This window comes from Aptenodytes forsteri, unplaced genomic scaffold, assembly GCF_000699145.1.
Source record: "Aptenodytes forsteri isolate BGI_AS27 unplaced genomic scaffold, ASM69914v1 Scaffold193, whole genome shotgun sequence".
NCBI lineage: Eukaryota > Metazoa > Chordata > Aves > Sphenisciformes > Spheniscidae > Aptenodytes > Aptenodytes forsteri.
Window position 1 is genome coordinate 14427216 of NW_008795405.1, and position 20216 is coordinate 14447431.

Below are 20216 nucleotides of genomic sequence, written 5' to 3' on the forward strand. Positions count from 1 at the left end.
TGGACATGAGGAAAAATTTCTTTACTGAAAGAGTGGTTAAACATTGGAAGAGGCTGCCCAGGGAAGTGGTTGAGTCCCCATCCCTGGACGTATTTAAAAGACATGTAGATGAGGTGCTTAAGGACATGGTTTAGTAGGCATGGTGGTGTTGGGTTGATGGTTGGACTCGATGATCTTAGATCTTTTCCAACTGATTCTATGATTCTATGATCTGGCTGCTTTCATTTTCCATTAAGATTAGCATGAACAAGAAACTGCCAAGCCCAAGACTTATTTTAAATAGTAACTTTGAATGATCAGGAAGCAAGTTAAGATTAACATTGTTAACTTATTAATTCAAAATTAAAGGAGCTCAAAACTGACTGAAAAGACACCACCTCATAACAAAAGGGGGGGAAAAAAAAATCTAAGGCAAACCTATAAGGTGTTTTCAAAAAGGAAGGCAAACAAACCAAATTCTTTCATCTTCCAACACTAAACAATGCAAGAAACAAGACTATCCCTGAGTACATGGAGACTGTGAAGTCCTGGGGCATAACCCCCCACCCCCAATTTTAGCACTCTCTAGTAGATATCAGAGGCTCAAACAACCCATCTGCACAGCTTAATTTTATCAGTCCCCCTTGAGTTGCATAACTTTCCCAATAGAGTTTCTACCATGAAAAGCCCTCATGTGCAGGCTGGTAAGGAGAGATCCCGCAGATTCAATGTGGGAATCACACTGGCTAGTCACATCCCTTGAAGTTTGTAAATGAACACTGGACATCCTTTTGAAAGACATTGCTCCACTACAAGCAATTCTATCTGATAGGAGATTTTATAACATTTTTCAGCTCATATGAAGCAGGGAGTAACGCTTATTGAGATCCATGTTGAATTTATAATAGTACAAACTGGAAATAGGATCAATATAAATGGCCAACCTGCCATAATACAGTGTAAGACAAAGACATCGAAGAACAATACCAACAAAAAAAGAACTTAAAGTTTATTTTCATGGTCTTCCCATTATAAACCTTTTCCTTTTTTTTCCTAGTAATTTTCTCATACCACTAAAAAGATAAACGGAGTGCTTGGTACAGGAGGCCACCTTCACAAAGACTTCATTTGCACATCACCTATTCACTTGAGCGTTCCCCTCTCCCATATGCCATTTATTTTAGACCCTTCTGCTCTTAAGAGAAATCAAGTCAGATGGGTCTGTAATGAATCCAACAGCAGGTTTGGGGACAGAGTCCAAAATCTTCAGGGCAAGAACAATGCAGTTCTGTGTTGATGCATACAAATGGTTTTCTACATTCCCTCTAAGCACAATCCCCTGCACCTGTAGAATCATCAGAAAATTAAGGCACTCACACAGTGTATTCTATGTTACAAGTTATAAATTATGATGACATAGTTTATATCAATCAAGATGCTAATAAATATTAAGATAAATAAGCTGAACAACTGAAATTATTTCGGAGTTGGTTTCTCATTTCTAAGAACAAAGTATGTTTATTGACCAATAAATTGAGGAAGAGCAGTCTAAGTAAATGTTCTGTGTACACAATACCAAAATACTGTGGGCTTTTTTTTTTTCTTTTAAGTTGTATTTAGAGGAAGAATCTGCTTGGAGTATAAACATCCATCAGTAGATTTTTTATAAGAAAAAACCCAAAGACAACTGTGCACATATTATATAAGGAGACATGACAAGCGCCACCATGCAATCAGAACAATGATACACCGATTCCTGAAGCTGTATGAATATGGTACACGGTTAGCACTACATTTTTAATTTTCCCCGTATGAAACGTTAGCAATGAGAACCTATTTTTGCAGTGAAAGCATTGCCAAGAGCTATGTCTAAAGATAAAACTGATTTTAGATTATGTGGACTTCAGCTTCCCAAATATGACAAAAAGAAAAATTTGAACAACATTAAGTATTTGCATTACTATCATCGGTGAATATTGTTTTAGAGGCAAAAAATAATCTCTAGCTGAAATCTGTTCTATGCAAGTAAGAAATTCAAGGCTAATACAAGATCTTTCTCAGCTCCTACTGCTCAGATAACATGCAGCAAAAACATCATAGGAAAAAACAAGTTCGGTGAACACAACTCATTAGATTGATGGCACCATAATCAGAAATGCATTTTTTCAGTAGGATGCTACCAGTATATGAACATGAAATAAGCTCTGTAAGTATCTTTGATCTCTCCTTTGATGCATGTATCTTGTCTAAACTATTGCTTCTTTGTCATCAGAATTTCTATAGAGAAAATATTCTGCATGCATGATTAAATCAGCAAGTCTATCTCACACAAAAAAGCAAAACCAGCACACTGATGTCGTGAGATATCTTGTTATGGAAGTATTTCCTTTTAAGGAATCATCTGTCTTAATCAAAACTGTACTTTTTTATCTAATTCCCAATCAGAAAAATAGGTCTCCGCTTCCTACATTACTCATCTCCATTCACTGCTCAGTTACATGAAACAGATAAAACCATTTAAAATCTAATGTGTCTGACAGATGTATTGTTTAGTAAAAGCTGTAATTTGAAAGGAATTGCTGCTATACATGGTTGTCCAGAAAACATATTCCAGATACCAAACTAGCAGAGCAGCCTCATAAAAAAAATCACATAATGTATTTTATATAATATATAAAAATAGATCATCAAACTTTTTTCAAAATTTCTGAAAACACAACATATAATCTGATTTCACATTTGGCAAAAAACAGTTTAGTTGAGCAATGCTCTCTACCATATTTAACCAGCAAATGATGAGTTATACTGATAACATAAGACCCAATATGGAGAAAGTAAATGTGGTTCCTTTATGGAACTACTTTTTGTAATTAAAATTACATCAGTAAAATTATAGTTCATGAAAAAGATTTTACAGTTAGGTTTCAATTCTACTGAAAACACTGAAATTCCAAAAAGATTTTTAACTTCAGGAAAAACAGTATTTTTTAATTTGAAATAAAATTTCAGATATGAAGCATCTTTTTTGCAAGTGACTGAAACTATTGTTTAGAAAGAAATAAAGTATGAGCCTGCTTCTCAACACAGCAATGAAAGGACAGCCTGTTTGCCAGTACATGCATGACAACAGAAACAGCAATATAAAAATATAGCTGCATGACATGTGGAGAAAAAAACAAAACAAAAAAATCCTTCAGGACTGAGATGAACAGCAGACTTCATAAATATCTGAAGCAGCAACACACATTTCAGTGGAAAAGTGGTTTGGGCTTTTTTTTTTTTTGCAAGTTTGCTTTTCTGGTTGTCTTCTGGTGAATATTTTTTAAGTACTATGCCATGTTTCCTTTCAAGTGAACATTGCTGAAAATTCCTGAAAGCATTCTGCAAAGAGAGAGTATGCTGACAGCAATGATGAATAAGCTTGGTAACACACAACACAGCCACATTTCCAAATATAGTGTATCAGCTGGCTTGGCAAAAAGAATCATGCCAAAACTGGCAGTGAGGGGTGTAAATGATCCATCTCCCCCCTCTAATACTGCTATCAAAGAGCAATTGTGTTGTGTCAGACTTTGAGCCCGTTTCTGCATCACACACAAATAAAATTTTAATGAGCTGTAAAAAATTCCCCCCCCCCTTGACTTACAGCTTTAAAAAGTGAGCATGTTCACCTAACAGCTTTAGAAGGTAACCATGAGAAGTCTGTACAAAAATCCCAAAAGTACTAAAGAATTGCCACCAAGTGCATGTGTTTGCTTTTGTTTTGGTTTGTTTGGGGGTTTTTTTTTGGAAAAAAAACCCACATGACTGCTAAAACATTTTATTTAAGAAAGCTAATACTTATGGTATTAGAGAACTTGACCACATCACAGGATCACCTTTCCTTATGGAAACAATGCCAAGCTTGAATGATAAAACATGGATCTTCCCTAACAATACTTCAGAAAAAACAATCCATTTAATCATTAACAAAAACTCCCAGCTTTTCACATTCACATGACCACCAAGAAGTTCATTGCAGCACTATGTAGAGCTGCAGTTAAATCTGATAGGAAAAAACTATCATAAGGCACTATAAAGGTACCCACCTCCCACTCATTGGGTAAAAATACAAGCTTTCAACCTTTGTTAGAAAACTGTGAATATAATCATTGTGCTAAGCAAACACCATATTAATTTTTAAGTATTTAACTGTGTTAGCTTTAAACAATTTATCCTACATGATGCAGAATATATGAAGTCCTATTTCTTCTGGATGTGCATCTCCCTTTCTTATACAAACCTTTTCCAATGGTCCCAGAATCCTTGCAGTGCTCTCAGTTACCCTCCTCATCTCTTCCGGGACTCCACATTGCTTTCAGTTCCCTCCCCACATGACCTTACAAGGCAAGCAGCATCTTCTTTTGCAGGTTTTGATATAACTGCGCATGCTGGGCAAAAACATCAGCACACACATTGACTGACTAACAGGCCAAGCAGATAAACTGTTCTCAACACAGCTTTCCCTCTAGCAAGCAGACCAACTTATGTTTGGGTTCTCCCACTCTGTCAAATTTGATTAAAAACGTCCAACAAGTTGATGGGTGAAGCAGAAAGAACTGACTGGCAGACAGACCTGACATGATCCTATAAGCCTTATTTGCTTCAGCTATTACTTTTTACTTTACAGAGTAGTAAACCAGCTTCTCAAAAACACGCTGAGCTTTTACAATAACAACCAAGTTAGGAATTCCCACAGCAAGAGTTATCCTTTCAAGTTTAACTTTGCTTCAAGGACTCAGTATATTTCCAATGCAGTATCTTAACATTGTATCTTCTTTAATTCAGATCCTTGTAGATGCTAATTACATTATGTTCTCATTACATAATAGTTCCCACCCCACGCATCTTCTTGGCATATACTAGCACAGAAGGTGAGGGGTGCAGATCTAGAATCAGTATTAGAAGGACAGATATGGGTCGACAAGGGCAGACAAGGAGAAGACGAGGGAATTCTCAAACCATGCAAAGAGCACGGAGAGGTGAGTGTAGTAGGTGGTTGTGGGATATGTTCCTTGGCTGCATCGAGAGGGAGGACAGATGAGTAGGATGTACACAAACCAGGCTTGCAATTTTTTTTCCCTAGTTTGATTGCCTAGACTAAGTCATTTTCCCCTCTACTTCAGAGGGGGAAGTGTATCATCTCTTGTATCAACATATGTTGAGCAGCCGGGGTCTTAAGGGACAAGCTTAATGCTTATAGGCAGTTGACAGGAGTTCTCCAATCTGTATGTAGGAGAACACAGTTTTACACTTGATATGACCAGGTTTACGGGGAATGTGATCTTTTGCTTCCACTGATCAAGTGGGTTTTTTTTCTCCTAAACTTGAATCTTATGACTGCGGGTAAAAAGATAAACACATTTTATAGCAAATAGAAAGCATGAAAGCAAGAAGTGTAAGAACAGTGTGGGTGGAGGAAGAGATCTATGATCTTTAAGAAATATTCAGTTTATACATTTACAATGAACACTATGTTTGCTTGTGAAAACCACCTACCTCATGTCACTTGGAAACCACATTAACACTCTCATCACTCCTAAGGTATTAATCTAGATGTTCCCACTAAATAAACGACTAATTAGTTACTGATTCAATCCCTTTCCCCCTCAGCTCTCAATCTCTCACCTTTGCTGTACTACACCCCTTCTCTTCTTGCTGTTGATTCTCCTCTCCCACCACTGCCCTTTCCTTTTTCTTCCATTTCTTCATTTCCTCTATAAACTAGCCCTAAAAGCTCTACTAAATACGGTGTCATTACAGTTCATTGTGTTTGCATACTTTCTTTCTCCAGCACGTTTCTGTTCTTCTATTTAGGTTGTAAGCTCTTTTGGAAGTGGGACCTCCTGTGATTATAGAGTGCTTATAACAAGACAGCTTTTTTTGTTTTTCAAACAGGATCTGAAGTATTACCATAACACTGATAATGCTGACAAAAATAACCTGCAGAAAACACTAATAAGATTAATGATAGAAAAGCCCATACTGTTTCCACTTTGTATTTTAAGTGAATGCAATCGTATGTAAATTTATGTTTCCCAAGAACTCCCTTAGCCATAACCCACACTATTTCATTCTTTAAGAGCTAGCTTTGATACACGTGCTCCTTGTGGCAAGATGCTGTACTCTGAACCAGTCCAATGCACAGCCCAGCAAATAGAGTGCCCTAGGTTCTTCTGCTCTCCCAAAACAACTTGCACCCCTCAAATGCAGTTCCTTCCTGTAAGTTAAGACTGTAAACTCTCTCCTATATAAAATATAACTGCCATGCTTAGATTTTTCATCTGATCTTCAAGTCAAGAATGCTGTCTCCAGCAGCAGCCCACAGCTCCAGACACGCGTATTCTGCAGGACGAGGGAGATCCTGGCACACACATATATTGGTTATACCCTGCAGTTTTCTTCCAGTTCCATCTTATGAGATTCTGCTTACCATTCCTCCCTCCTTTTCTAGTGTCTGCTCCCCAGATTCAAGACCCCATAAAGTCACAGGGCTTCTTCCTCAGTCTTGATTAAAAAGAATTCACCACATCCCCTAGTATCTTCCCATCTCTAAAGAACAGCACTGAGCACCATCCACCACCTCCTGGAGGAATAGTGAGAATAGAGGTTGCTTTGCTCTGTTTCTTTTCAAAGTCTACAGTTTTCATCCTCATCTTAGTCATCGTTATTTCTCTTCTCCCCCCAGCCTGTCTTTTACCAGAGGAAAAGTAACAGTGGCAGCAACCAAGAGAGGGTACTTAGAGAGCTACAGGAAAAGCACGACAGAGGGATTTTTCTCCAGTATGTTCACCCAGCTTCTTGCGGCCCAAGCTGCACCGTAGTAAGCTTCCCTTCTTCATGAGGTTGTGAAGTTACCCAGGTCAGCTTCTCCTACTGCATACAGAATTTCAGTTTTATTTTCCTTTCAAAGGCCTGATTTAGCCACATGACCCATTTGTAATGGGACTCCACACACTTCCTCTCTCAGGTAAAGAGAGTGAAATAGGTTGTCCCTGTCACTTCTTAACAAGAACAGTCTTCCTGAGATAAGCTCTCTGCAAGCCTCATGTTTTTTGATTCAGGTATTCCTCCCCACACCTTTCCTCTTCTTTCACAATCAGTTAGCAGATGGATTTTATCCCATTCAGGAGGTAGGTAACTTTTAATCTCTACCTCCACTCTCTGGGCTACTTGCTTCTCCCAAACACCTATCTTCAAGAAATCTACCAAGCACAGTGGCTGTAAGCTCTGCTATTCCTTAAAGTAGGAACAGTATCATATCAAAAGTACAATCATCTAAAATTAACCAATTAAGACTGATTAAGAATAAATTCTTAAACACTGAATGAGCAAAAGAAAAGAACTTACTGGCAAAAAAAATCATTAGAAACATATGTCTATATTCTTAATGCTTCCAAATGAATGCTTTATTTCTCTTCCTACAGGATGGGTTTGAGTACAGTTACAGTATATGCATTTGTCACTACTTTAAAAACAGGTAATGTCAGCTAAGTACATCAAAAACCACTGTGAGATAACATTTTTGCTTTTGTACTTACACAGAAAAATCCAGTTCATGCAAAGCATCTTTTTCAAAAGATCCTACTTTTACTTAATTCTACAGCTGGGCTGTTTACTAAGGCATAAGACAGTCGCATGACTGACTTGTGTTTCAATAAACCCAGATGTAAAATACATTTTGATTGTTTGTGAGAACACCGCTTACATATTTTATGCTCAAAGAGCTGTTTGCTCTGACTGTGTAATCCCAAAAGCAACCCCCTCAACATATACAAGAAACTTTAAAAAGGTTTGGTCCACAAAAGGAATGAGATTAGTTGTTGTCAAGGGCTACCCTCCCATCACTCACATAAGAAAATTTCCCCAAACTGTAAAACCATAAATACAGAAATGTCAATACTGCCCCAAATATTTATTAGCTAGTATGTCATAGCTATGCAAGACTTGTAGTTAGAAAGTTACCTTGGTTTAACCTATTATCCTGTACACATACATCAGGAAATAAACATACTAGACAATGTTTAATTTCAAATGTTCAAATGCTAAGACATGAACTAATGACTACATGCTACCTAAGCCTGTGATTTGTAAAGATCCAAAAATTCCGTAAGTTTCCAAAATAGCTCCTGTGATAGCTTAACACAACATGTTCTACTTCCCATTGCAACCTGCCAACAATGCTCAAAATCACTTTAGTGCATCATTTCAGGCAGTGACTTCTTGAACCATGCTAGCATGCTCACAAAAAGTAAGTGTACTTACTTCACAGGGTAAATACAGGATAGTCACTAAAACTACTTTACGTAAACCTTAATATCAATGATGACTTACGTGATCAAGAGCTAGGACCTTTTACCACTGTTCCCTATACTTTGCTTAGAGACAGACAAAGTGACAATGGTAAGAAAATCAGTCATTGCTGATGACTATGAAGTCATGAGTAAAAGTTAAAATTCAGCAAAACTAAGTTAACAGAGGTGCAACAAAACAGTACAGCACTCACTACATTGCTGCAAAGTGAACAACTAAGACCAGAAGTTCAGTCCCCATTCAAGACAGCAGACATGCTTTGAGATATTGACAAAGCCTTGGATGCAATTTAAAACTTTAGGATGATGGTATCTAACCACACATCATTTCAATGGGAATTGGTTTTTTTAACCCAAAATGTACATTTCACATGGGTCAGCCCTCACTGCAACTGCTTCTTAGTCACTAAGAATCATAATTTTAACTACCAAAAAAGAGGCAGCACCTCTTTAAAGGGGTGGAAGAACTTCTAACAAGAGGTTAATCCATTCCTACATGTATTACTTAAAAAGAGTGTGAGTGTGTGTAACATCAGAAGTATTTTGTATGTAAATTCTCTAGGATGCACAAAGAAGATGCATATTGGATATATATCACTATATATTACTGCATCTGCTTCACATAACAGCTAGGGCAGAAGAAACTGAGCCTGGCTGAATAGCAGAAAAAATTTCTTGGGTATCACTGCATAGATTTTTTTTTTTTTAAAGTCCTTTTTAATTGCATTATAGTCAATGGCATACATAATAGTAAACTAGGCAATAACATATATTCCAATTAACTGGACTGTCTCCAAGGAAGAGATTTAAAGCTGAAGATTCTTAATGCCAAGGACTACTGTTTAATTGCAACAATAATTCCACTTAACTGGAACGCCCTCAAGCAACCTAGTAGCAATTGGGCCCACGATTACTTCTATGCACTGAAAAATTCTCGACCCGTTCTGTTTATTTTTTGTCTTAACACCTTTGCCTACCCTCTGCTTTCTACACATATCGCAACTCCAATATGATTTACTATTGCCTGCTAGGCTGCTCCCTTTCAATCAGGTAATTACGTAGGGCCATCATACTGACAACCCACATCTCCAATCACGGCATAGGCAGCAGATCCTATAAAAGTGCTCGCCACAGTTTCTGGGCCCTTCTAATATAACTAATCCACATGTCAAAATTTCTCCTCCAAGCAGCTAGGTGATGCAGATGTAACTGTACATCAGATATGCCACGTCTTTTCATTCAAAAGGGCTTCCTACCCACACAGTCCTTGCAATACTTACATGAAGTGACAAAAAAAATTCTTGCAAATTTCTAACAAAAAGGAAGGAAAGATGATATCCACAGCAGAAAACAAGTTTCTACAAGCTTTAAGACCTGTTCTATGCTATGTGGCAGCATATGTGATTTTTGCCCTCAAAATGAGTTTCATTATACATTCATGTGTTGTAACAACTTAAATTGGCTGAATGCTTCAATACCACTGCTGGAACCAAAAAAACCGCTTAAGAACCTATATTTGGACACTGAAATGACACTACCCAGTGTGCATGATTAAATTGTGCTTGAAGTTATAAATATCTGAATTCAGCTACAGTTTTGTGTTGTTTCCTGGAATACCCTGTCCTTACAGAAGAGAATCTAAGCAGTTTTAAAATAACTGCTGTATTTTTCTCTAGCTAAGACTGAAGCACAGCTGTTCCATCAAGCTTCTGCCCACAGCATATTAACTCCCTAAAGGTGTGCTCAGAGATGGTACTGCTGGCACTTCACCCTGACCAGTACAGAAGTGTCCATTCAATGCATAATCAATGCCAAGGACCTCCAGGCTGCAGCCAGGAACCACAGTACAAACTAGTGTGAAGAAGAAAAAGATAACAGTATGGAGAATTCCAGTGGGAATTTGTGTGCCTTTTCTTAACCTTTCTAGGACACATGGGAATATCTACGCCAGTTAATGTGCTTGCTGTTAAATGATGTTGTGTGCCTTGTACAATTCTGAAAGTCACCAGACAGCTCATGTTGAAAGAGGATTGAGTTTATGGTAGCAGGGAGGAAAAAAGAAGTTTGGAGTGGTCTTCCACCTCCGCGAGAGCATGCTGCACTTTTTCACACCAAAATAGTACACCTACCTGTGTTCCTGCTGCGGGTGTGGAGTGACATCAGCTATCAGTATATAAAAAAAATATCACTGGTCATTCTTGGAAATAACAAATCAGCATTACTATCATTCATTCCATATATACCCATGTGAAGTTTGAGGAAAATTGAGCTCTTCATTATATGGTAAGGTTGTGCAATGGTTGCCAATGTGTAAATTGTAGCAGTGCACAGATTTACTGCAATGCAAATGATAAAAAGAGCAGCTCCAGAGTATTTCTTAATAGCTGAAAGGAAAAACTTTCCCAATAAAATTATTACAGACCTGCCCTGTAGCAGGTGCTAATGATTAGGGGCTTTTTTTTCTGGGGAACCCTCACTGAAGAGACCACAGCCCTCAAGCCCAGTTACGATTACGCTTCAAGATACTGTAATTTTAATGTCCTTAGAAAACACCCATGGCAGACCAAGCACTCAGCATTTCTAAATCCCAAAAGAATACTATTTTTACAGTTTGGAGAGGAACTTCTGACAACATTTAAGTGCTATGCACATTGTAAAAAAAAGAATTTAAGAAGCTTCTGCTATGAATGCCTGATAAATGATGTAATTGAGGGCTTAAGAACAGTTAGAAAGCCTTCCAAACCCACTTGCCTTAAGCCCACTCCCTATCTAGTGGTTAAAATGGTGACTATTCTAGAAAGTGTGACTAGAAGTTTCAGGCAAAATACTAGCAGTTTTCTGACGTTTTTATTCTAGACCTTGAAAATGAAGGAGCAGGTTCCTCCAAGCCCCTTTTTATCTCCTGGCATTCACAGTCAGCAACTTGAGCCCTTAAGAGTCTCCTCCATGTTTACTTGAACTAGTGACACTGCAGTGGTTTGAAATAAGAAAGCTTTTAACATAGGAATTTACTGGGCTGTCAGGAACAAGAAAGATGCAGCAATATTAAGTATTACTTGGCTTCACCCTGAGCTTTCAGATGTTTGATATAGTAATAACCAAAATGTATACAGACCACAAGGCACTGTAAACTACCATCAGCTTCTCAGAATTTTAATCCTCACAATTCAGAAGAACTATGGTAGAACTGCTTGGTAGCACTTTTTTTTTTTATGTTTGCAGGTGACAAAACAGACCAAAGCAGAAATATTTTGAACATTTATTTTAGCACACACAGAGTAAATACATTGCCCCCTCCAGTCCCAGAACACATCCGGGAAGGCCACACCACTTTCTGGACAAAGCCCTGTTCTCTGTATTAAGGGAGAATGATTGAACAGCATCTTTTCACAAGATAACTGCCTCAAGTATACTAATGCACTGTTAACATGCCTGCTGAAAATCAGTTTTCCTACCCTGCCTTGTTTTGATGCAAACCACTAGCCATGCCACCAACCTATCCCTCTGACCCCTAGGCAGACCATGTACCAAAACCCAGAGTAGGGCTGACCAGACCCTACAAGTGATATTCCAAAGTGTTCAGATAAGGAGCTGCAACCATTTCTATAGTCCCCCTACGAACCCCTAGGAAGCCTGGGTATCTCTTGCCTCTGAAGTCTCAGTTTAGAGGGGTCAATGTTCTTATTTCTAACTACCTACATTCCAATTTTCCTGGGGCTACCTCATTCCTGCACTGCCAGCATAGATAACCCACTTTCCTCAGATTCCAACAGTTTGGACCTTCAACAGTCCCAGGCCTCTGGAGATCCAGCACTTACCAATCTCATCTTAGACCTGCATGGCTTCCTGTGCCGCAGCAAGGAGCCACAGCTCAAGAAGCAGCTTGAAGGCCTGGTGCCACAGCTAGAGGCCTGTCTCCTTCACCAGGAATACTGCTGTTTCTTCTTCTCCGGTAAAGGACCATGAACCGCACATTGCATTAACGAGCAAGCCACATCCGAAACACTTGCAAGATGAAATTTATATCCATCAGCCCAGAGTGAAAATTTGCTCCTACCTCATACTCTCAAGAACAAGAGAAAAAGCAGCAGAATGACTCCTGACGAGAGTGGCTGATACTGTTAATATTCTGCTTCCCAGTTCTTGTAGCTGAGTTTCCCGCTTCCACAAACAGAACCACTATCTACTAGTCTGGCAAATTTCTAGATAGAGACAGATGACTTCCACTCCAACCAATTCTTCCTTATAGAACACAAAGGACAAACTGAATATGAACACCGTGACTATTATCATAGAGAAGCCGCTCCTGACATCTTGCTGCATGTGATATTGGTAAATCTCTATCCACCAGCAAAAAATGCATTCTGGGAGCAGCAGTACTTTCCAAAACTAGACTGCTCATGTCCTATGCCTTAGGCCAACGTGTCACATACTGTCAGCGCAGAAGTCTGCAGAAACGTGCTCAAACCAGCTTTTTGTTATTAACCTGATCTGGCATTTCTGAGAGTTTTCTGGAAAAGATACAACTTTATCTTTACAGAAGGTAAAATGTTCCTCAAAGTTGCACAGAATTTTGCTTTCCTCAAGTACAACAGTAAACCCTGGTAAAACAAATTAAAGCTGCATCACTACACTAACTTCCCGACTTCAAAGTAGGCATATACTGTACCTTTAAGACTATGACCTTTGTTTAAGAGTTTGCAAGTTTTTGGCTGTTCATATCATTATATGAAACTCTGCACTGTACCTCCAAGCCACTTGCATAGACCAACTACAAGACACCACAAAATAAAGTGAGCAGTTATCGCATTAGGCTGTTGTTTCATTTTAGTCTTCTAAATGCCCAAACTCAAAGTGCAATGGGACAGGTTTTTTATATTCAGACATTGATTCAAAGATTTAATAAGCCAGAGAAACAGGCTGTACAAGCCAGGCATCTTACAGTGGCAGAAAGAAATCACAACATTATCTGTCATTGTCTTGAAAGCAGGAATTCTGTTTTTTAATAGAGCATTGAGGAATGCAAAAATTGTAATTTCATGAACCCTTATAGAGCTCACTATTATTCCCAAGCATCAGCTAGGAACAAAGTGAGAAATAACTGCTTGAATGCTGACTTTTAGAAAAAGGGGCAGAGAACAGATACCAATCTGAATCTGACAACCACATGAAAACCCAACAGTCATTTTCTGCAACTCTAAGCTTTAAAGTTATATCAGCTTCTTCGCTGTATCAGCACACAACGCCTCTCAAATTGGTCTGACAACATCCATTTTACTTGCTCCTGACTGACAGAATCAGGTGCAGCATACTCCAGAGGGAATGGATGCTTCTCTATTTTAAGGAGAGTTAATATATTAATATGCTATCAACGCAACTCTGCTTAGCAAAGTGGAAGATTAAACGTTGTTGCTGGTCATCCAAAGTAGACAGCCATTTTTCCTTCTTCACCAGCCAACCCTTGCTACTGTCTGCAAGTCTAAAAATACTATTCCAGCAAGCGAAGTTCCTTGAGGAAAGAAATTTGTCCATGCATAGCTCAGCTTCCTGTTGAGACCCACTTTATTTGGGGAAGGCAGCTTCCAAAGAAAAGATTATCCAGTTGCAAGATCATAGATACATATAAGACAGCCTCCAAACATTAAGACATACCAGGAATATCCAAACCCGGGCAGTATTACCCTCCACAGTGAGCAGTAGTAGTTACAGAAGTGCTGCTGGCTTAGAGGGGTTAGCAATGGAGTACCACAAAAAGACTGTTGAAATGTATTAGTCTCATCAAGTTCCTGAATACCAGCAGCTCTAGCCATGCCACCTGGAAGCTCACAGACCACCCAGATGCCACAGCCTGTACAAGGCAATGGAGCATTGATTCAGAAGGGTGTGAGCCTATTTTGAAAAGTCAATTTATGTAAAAAAACCCCTAAAAACTGGACAAATGGGTCACAGGCTTTTAGATACACACCAGTAGCTATTTCCTAGTAACATGTTCAACAAAAACAACCTATGCAGATGCATTAAAGAAATGCTTTTGTATCAAGGGTTCAATTGGTAGAACTTAATAAATTAACCTGTAAATAGGCACAGGGCATCAGCAAAGACTGGAAGATCTGAACATTTTATCACTGGTTTTGAAGAATTAAGCACCCCAACTTTGTGAACATTAATATCAACCTCTATTCCATTCCATTAATAGTCAATGGAAAAGCATATTGGCAACAATTCATTACATCCCAATGAAAATCTGGAAAACCAGTTTTAAGAACAGAATAAGGTGTAGTGTCTATCAAAGCAGTAAAACAGAACCATTTTGACAAACACTGAAATGCTGCCTACGCAGGTATTAAAAATGTAACAAAAATCATCCATATGCCTGATCAGAACACCTTCACCTTTAGACAAAAGTTTTCAAAGTGATAAATCATAGTCTGTTGTATTTATTAAAAAAAAGTAGCATCAAATGCTCCAACAAATCTTACATAGCTTCCCAGAACCAGAGATTTGGTACAAGAGGATAACTCGGTATTTGCTAACATGGGCATCTGTTCTTGGTTTCACAAAATGTGCTCTAGTGGCCTACTACTTTCACCTCTTCTAAGAGCATGCAATTGATGGATGGAAAGAAAGCTATTCTGCTACCACTTCATCATTTTTAAGATCTGTAAAGAGGTGAAACTTTCAATGATTACTTCCTCCAAGCTCAGGAATGGTCCATCCCTACATGCAGGATGTTAAGCAAAGGTGGCAGGAGGCCTGCATGAATGAACAAGATGCTCCTGACAAAACCCAAACAAAGAAACAGAAGGGGTGGAAGCAGGGCCAGGTGACCCAGGAGGAAGCAAGACACTGTTTGAGCATGCAGGGATGGGGTTAGGAAAGCCAAAGCCCACTTGGAGTTGAATCTGGCAAGGGACATGAAATACAAGACGGACAGTAAGAATGGCTTCTACAGGTGCATCAGGAGCTAATGGAAGGTAAGACTAGGCAAGGTGTGAGCCTGCTGCTGAATGGGGCAGGGGACCTGCTGACAAAGGACACAGAAAAAAGACTTTGGTACTCTATGCCTTCTTCACTGATAAGGCCTGCTTTCAGGAATCCCAGGCCCTGAGACCTGGTATAAGAAAGACTTATCCTCAGTAAAAGAGGATCAGGAAAAGAAACATTTAGACAAACTTTAAAAAAACTCAACACTACTCCAGGTGTGGCCTCACCGGTGCCGAGTGGAGGGAAGCTGCTGAAGCAAGGAAACTTGGAAACCATTCCCGAACATATGAAGGGCAAGGTGATTGGGAATAAAGCTGTTGAAGCAAGGAAACTTGGAAACCATTCCCAAACATATGAAGGGCAAGGTGATTGGGAATAGTCAGCATGGATTTCTGAAGGCAAAGTCATGCCTGAACAACTTTGTAACCTTGATGGGAGAGCAGTGGATGTCGTTCATCTCTACTTTAGTAAGGCTTTTGACACTGTCTACCATCACATCCTCATAGACAAGCTGATGAAGTACCAACTAAGTAAGTTGACAGTGAGGTGGACTGAAAACTGGCTGCACTGCTGGTTGTGATGTCAAGAGGTTGTGATGAGTGGCACGAAGTCCAGCTGGAGGCCAGTCACAGTGGTGTACGCCAGAGATTAATACTGGGACCAACACTGTTTACCATCTTCACTGATGACTTGGACAATGGGACAGAGTATACATACAGATTCACAAATTATATAATTGCAGACCTCCTTTCAGTGCAGGTTGATCACACTCTTAACAGGAAGAACTGAAAAGCAACTTATTAGAACTGATACAGTCTACAGTCCATCTTCAGCTACAAAGACAATTTTGGCAGACATTAACGCCCTGGCTGAAAACCATGGTGGTTCAAGCACTGCTGTCCAGGCACTTCCAGGACAGGTCAGCCAATTCCTTCAGAGATATTGGGAAGACATCCAAGAAAATACAGGAAGTAGATACTAATCTGCCATCCCCTAATATATAACATAACAGCCTTTAACTTTGGGCTCAAAAAATCCTACTGAAAAGTAAATCTCTCAAATTAGAATTTATATTCTATTTTGATTTTTAATAGAATATTAGCAGCTACAGTCTCAGAAACATGCCTTTTGCTTTATGTCTGCCTTATGTATTACTTAGACGGGGTTACATGCTCTGCTTCAGAGGATTACATGCTCTGCTTCAGAGCATGTAAACACCTGTTCGCATGTACTCACTGGAGATAAAACTGATTTCAAGCACAGTCATTCACATCTCAGCATGCTTCAGCCCAGGCTAGAAAGACAGGTGGAATCCTCCCTGCAGCTGACAGGTCTGCTGCTCCACCCTGGTAACAAATCCCAGAATTGAAATGCAAGACTTCGGTGCTAATTCTTCCTTACTTCAAAGACAGAAAGCACATTAGCAGACTTGCTGAACAGTATGGGAAATGGTAAAGGACAGACAGGGATAAATAGATGGAGCAACTGGAATAGTCATTTGGTGGAAGAGATGCAGGCAAGAGCCAATGTAGGGCACAGTAGCTAAAAACAGAAAAAGGGAGCACAGAAGGTTACAGCAGAGGAAGGGCAAGAGCAAGAGCAAAGCAATGTTAAAACACTCTTGGGCACTGAACTTGCCTTTTAATTACTACAACACAGGCCTCTTCAAAGTCTAGCTCCAAATACACAAAACTAAAGCCAGACAACACTAATGGGGCATTTTTACAGTATGAAGGAGAACTCCTAGTGTACTTCATTTAGATTTGAGAGGTCCTTTCTCACATTTTACACTCAGTCATTTCTCATATTTTACACTAGTCTTGGTTAAAACATTATTAAACATCTAAAACCAGGCCTAGGAAGCTGAAGTCTCTCTAATAAATTAGCTGGCAATGGACAGCCAGAATTAAATTAATAATCCCGTTTGCTATAAAAAGCTGTACCATCACAGGTTTGCCAACATTAGCACAAGTCTAAAGCATCTGGAAGAGAAGGAAGATTGAACCACTGCTGTATACACTGCATGCATCTACCCTGCAAAGAACAAACTTTATTAATCTCATTCAGGTTTCAGGTTAAAGAAAGAATGATGGTATATAAATATTACTGTGTTACTGGGAAGAAGCCACTCTGCAGAATAATATCAAAAGAAGTCAATAAAAATCAACTAAAAGTTTATTTGATGCTTTTAAAAAACACCACCTCCAACAAATTTAGCTAATTGTTGGGAAGCACACCCCCAACATTTAGCTAATTGTTGGGAAGCAACTTCCAAAGACATTTAGTCTTTAATTAGAATCAAAGAGAACGCGTCTTGACATATTCTGACTTGGGATGCTCAAGATACTCCTAGATCTACTAAAAAAATGTAAGTACTGTCAGTTTGACATTATTCCCACACACACATTGCAGTTGAACCTAGTTAGATACTAAACACAAGACTGCCTCATAAATTAAATATAAACTTCTAGTAAGAAATTATTAATTTGAAGGTAACACAAAATGCTAAAGGGCAAAGAAAAATGGCTACATCCAAGACAACATCCCAAAGAAGTGTATTTCATAATTACTATCACTTATCAGCTTTCTAATTCTGAACTATTACATTAATAACTACAGGATTGTCCCTATGTCCCCCTACCTTCTATTAAAGCTTTCTTAGGCAGAAGGAGTGCTTCTTACTATAAACACCTCACTGATCTTCTAGGGAAGATAGCTTACTAGCTGCCCCACAGGAATCAACTCAAGCTCTTCCTTAATGATTAATAACTCCCCTTGCATCTCTTTTGAACCAGGTCCTCAGACAACTATTTGACCAGAAAAGAAAAAATATTTACTCTTTGCAGAAAAGAAGCAGTAAATGGACTGTTAAACTCTACCACTTTGCCAACCTACTTTTGTAATTTCATTTCTTGTTTGAGTTTAGCTCCTCCTGAAGACTCCCACAGACTTTGTTCCAAATTCCTTTTGAGCAGAATTAAAAACCTAATGTACTGTTTTTATTTGCATGTCTCTAAATATGCTCTACATTTAGAAAATATTAACCTCACTTTATAAAATAGAACACCTAATTGAAAATGAAGCAAGTCACTCCGACTTCAGTCATCAGCATGGACAGACCTAACAGAACAGCCCAGGCCTCCAAAAACACTCGATGCTTAAGCCACGGGCATCGCGATGTGTCCTTTAACAAGCACTGAACACTGTCATTCTGGTAGCAAAGATGCAGATCCCCCAAGATCTCTAACACCCTTAAACTGCCTCTTTCTTTCAGAGAGCAACCATTAGAACACTCATTTGCTGAAAACTACCCAATGCATCAGTTTAACAGTATAACCAGCACCACGATGGATGAAGTATGTAATACTTTAGATGCAGTAGACATGTCTAAGTTCATTATATTTATTACAATAAAAATATCATCAAGATGTACACTTTTCCACATGCAGAGAGACATAATATGGCTTATTTTTAAATTATGTACAATATTGAAATCAGAAGTCTATTTCAAGACTCAGATCTGACTTCAGCTACAGATCAGGCCATCTCTAACTGGGAACAGTAACATACAGATTACAAGTGATTTCAGCGCTTGCAGCATTTCTTCCCCCAACACCCTAAATCTATTTCTAGGCACACCATGCCAAGGATGCATTTCCAACTGTACTTCAACATATACTTCAATCCAGCTTGCTAAACATAACTGAAAGCTCTATTAAAGCACAAGCTGGCATGCTTGAATCTCTACCATATTAAATTACTTAACTGAGCAAAAATATCGGGAAACACCCCCGCCTTTGTGCCCATCACGCCATTCCCTCCAACAACTTGTACACTGGCTTACTATTTCATACCAGGAACCAGACACCGGACATGCAGAATGCTACAGCTGTTTACTCACCTACAAAACACTATGTTTCGCTTTACAGTTACAAGCTTACAACAACTGAAAGCAGAAGACACTTGTGAGACATAAAGCTAACATTAGTAGCAATTTTCACCGAACAAAGCTGTCACCTGAAAAGACAGGTGCTTACGTTACATGCTCTTAGAAGGAACAAAGGCAATTTGCTTTCAACTTTATCTCATGAGCAAGCTTAGGTTCCAAGGACAAGTCCATCCAAAAGAGCAGATACCAAGCTCGGGAGAAGAGCAGCCTTGAACTAAGCTGCAAAGGACAACTTCCAAGAGGAAGAACTGAGCTTGTCCTGACAGCTAAATATTGCCTTTGGGTAAAAACTCAAATGCCACTTTAATTCAAAATTTAGGAAGTTGCTAAGAATGAAAGACAAATGCAAAGCACAGCCTCAGCTTAAGCAACCCTCAGCAAGTGCTGCTGGGTAAGAAGGAAGATGAGGAAGGGTTCACAAGAAGTTCCATCTCAGCAGCTGCTGTAGTAACAGGGGGAGGCTGAAACACCTAGGCTGTTTCAGGAGTAACACCCCTTGTAGATAAACAGTTTAAATGATTTATTCTAATTTTAAAACCCACCTTTTTTCCTCCAAAAGTTTAACCCCTTTACTAAAGCAGGTGGCAGACCGGGTGAGAAAAGGAAAGAAACCAGAGCACTCTTTTCCTGCCAGAGGAGGACTCTGAGGAGCCACAGAGCAGCAGAAACGCTCCTGAGCCAGACCCCGAGAGCTGGAGGTACGGGAGGCTCTCTGGAAAGCTGAAGGAGTAGGAGTAGGGAGTATTCAAGATGTGTCACACATAAAAAAAGGAATTACATCACGGGGAAAGCAGTTTTAGGCCGTTTGTTTTACTCTGGTTTCTGATCAGCCTCTCGGGGGGATGGGACATGGGAAGCGAGCGGAGGACACGGGGAAGCGAGCACGAAGACGGGGCTGCCACCGCCTCGCTCACTTCAAACCCGCGGGTCGAAACGAGACCGACCCCCGACCC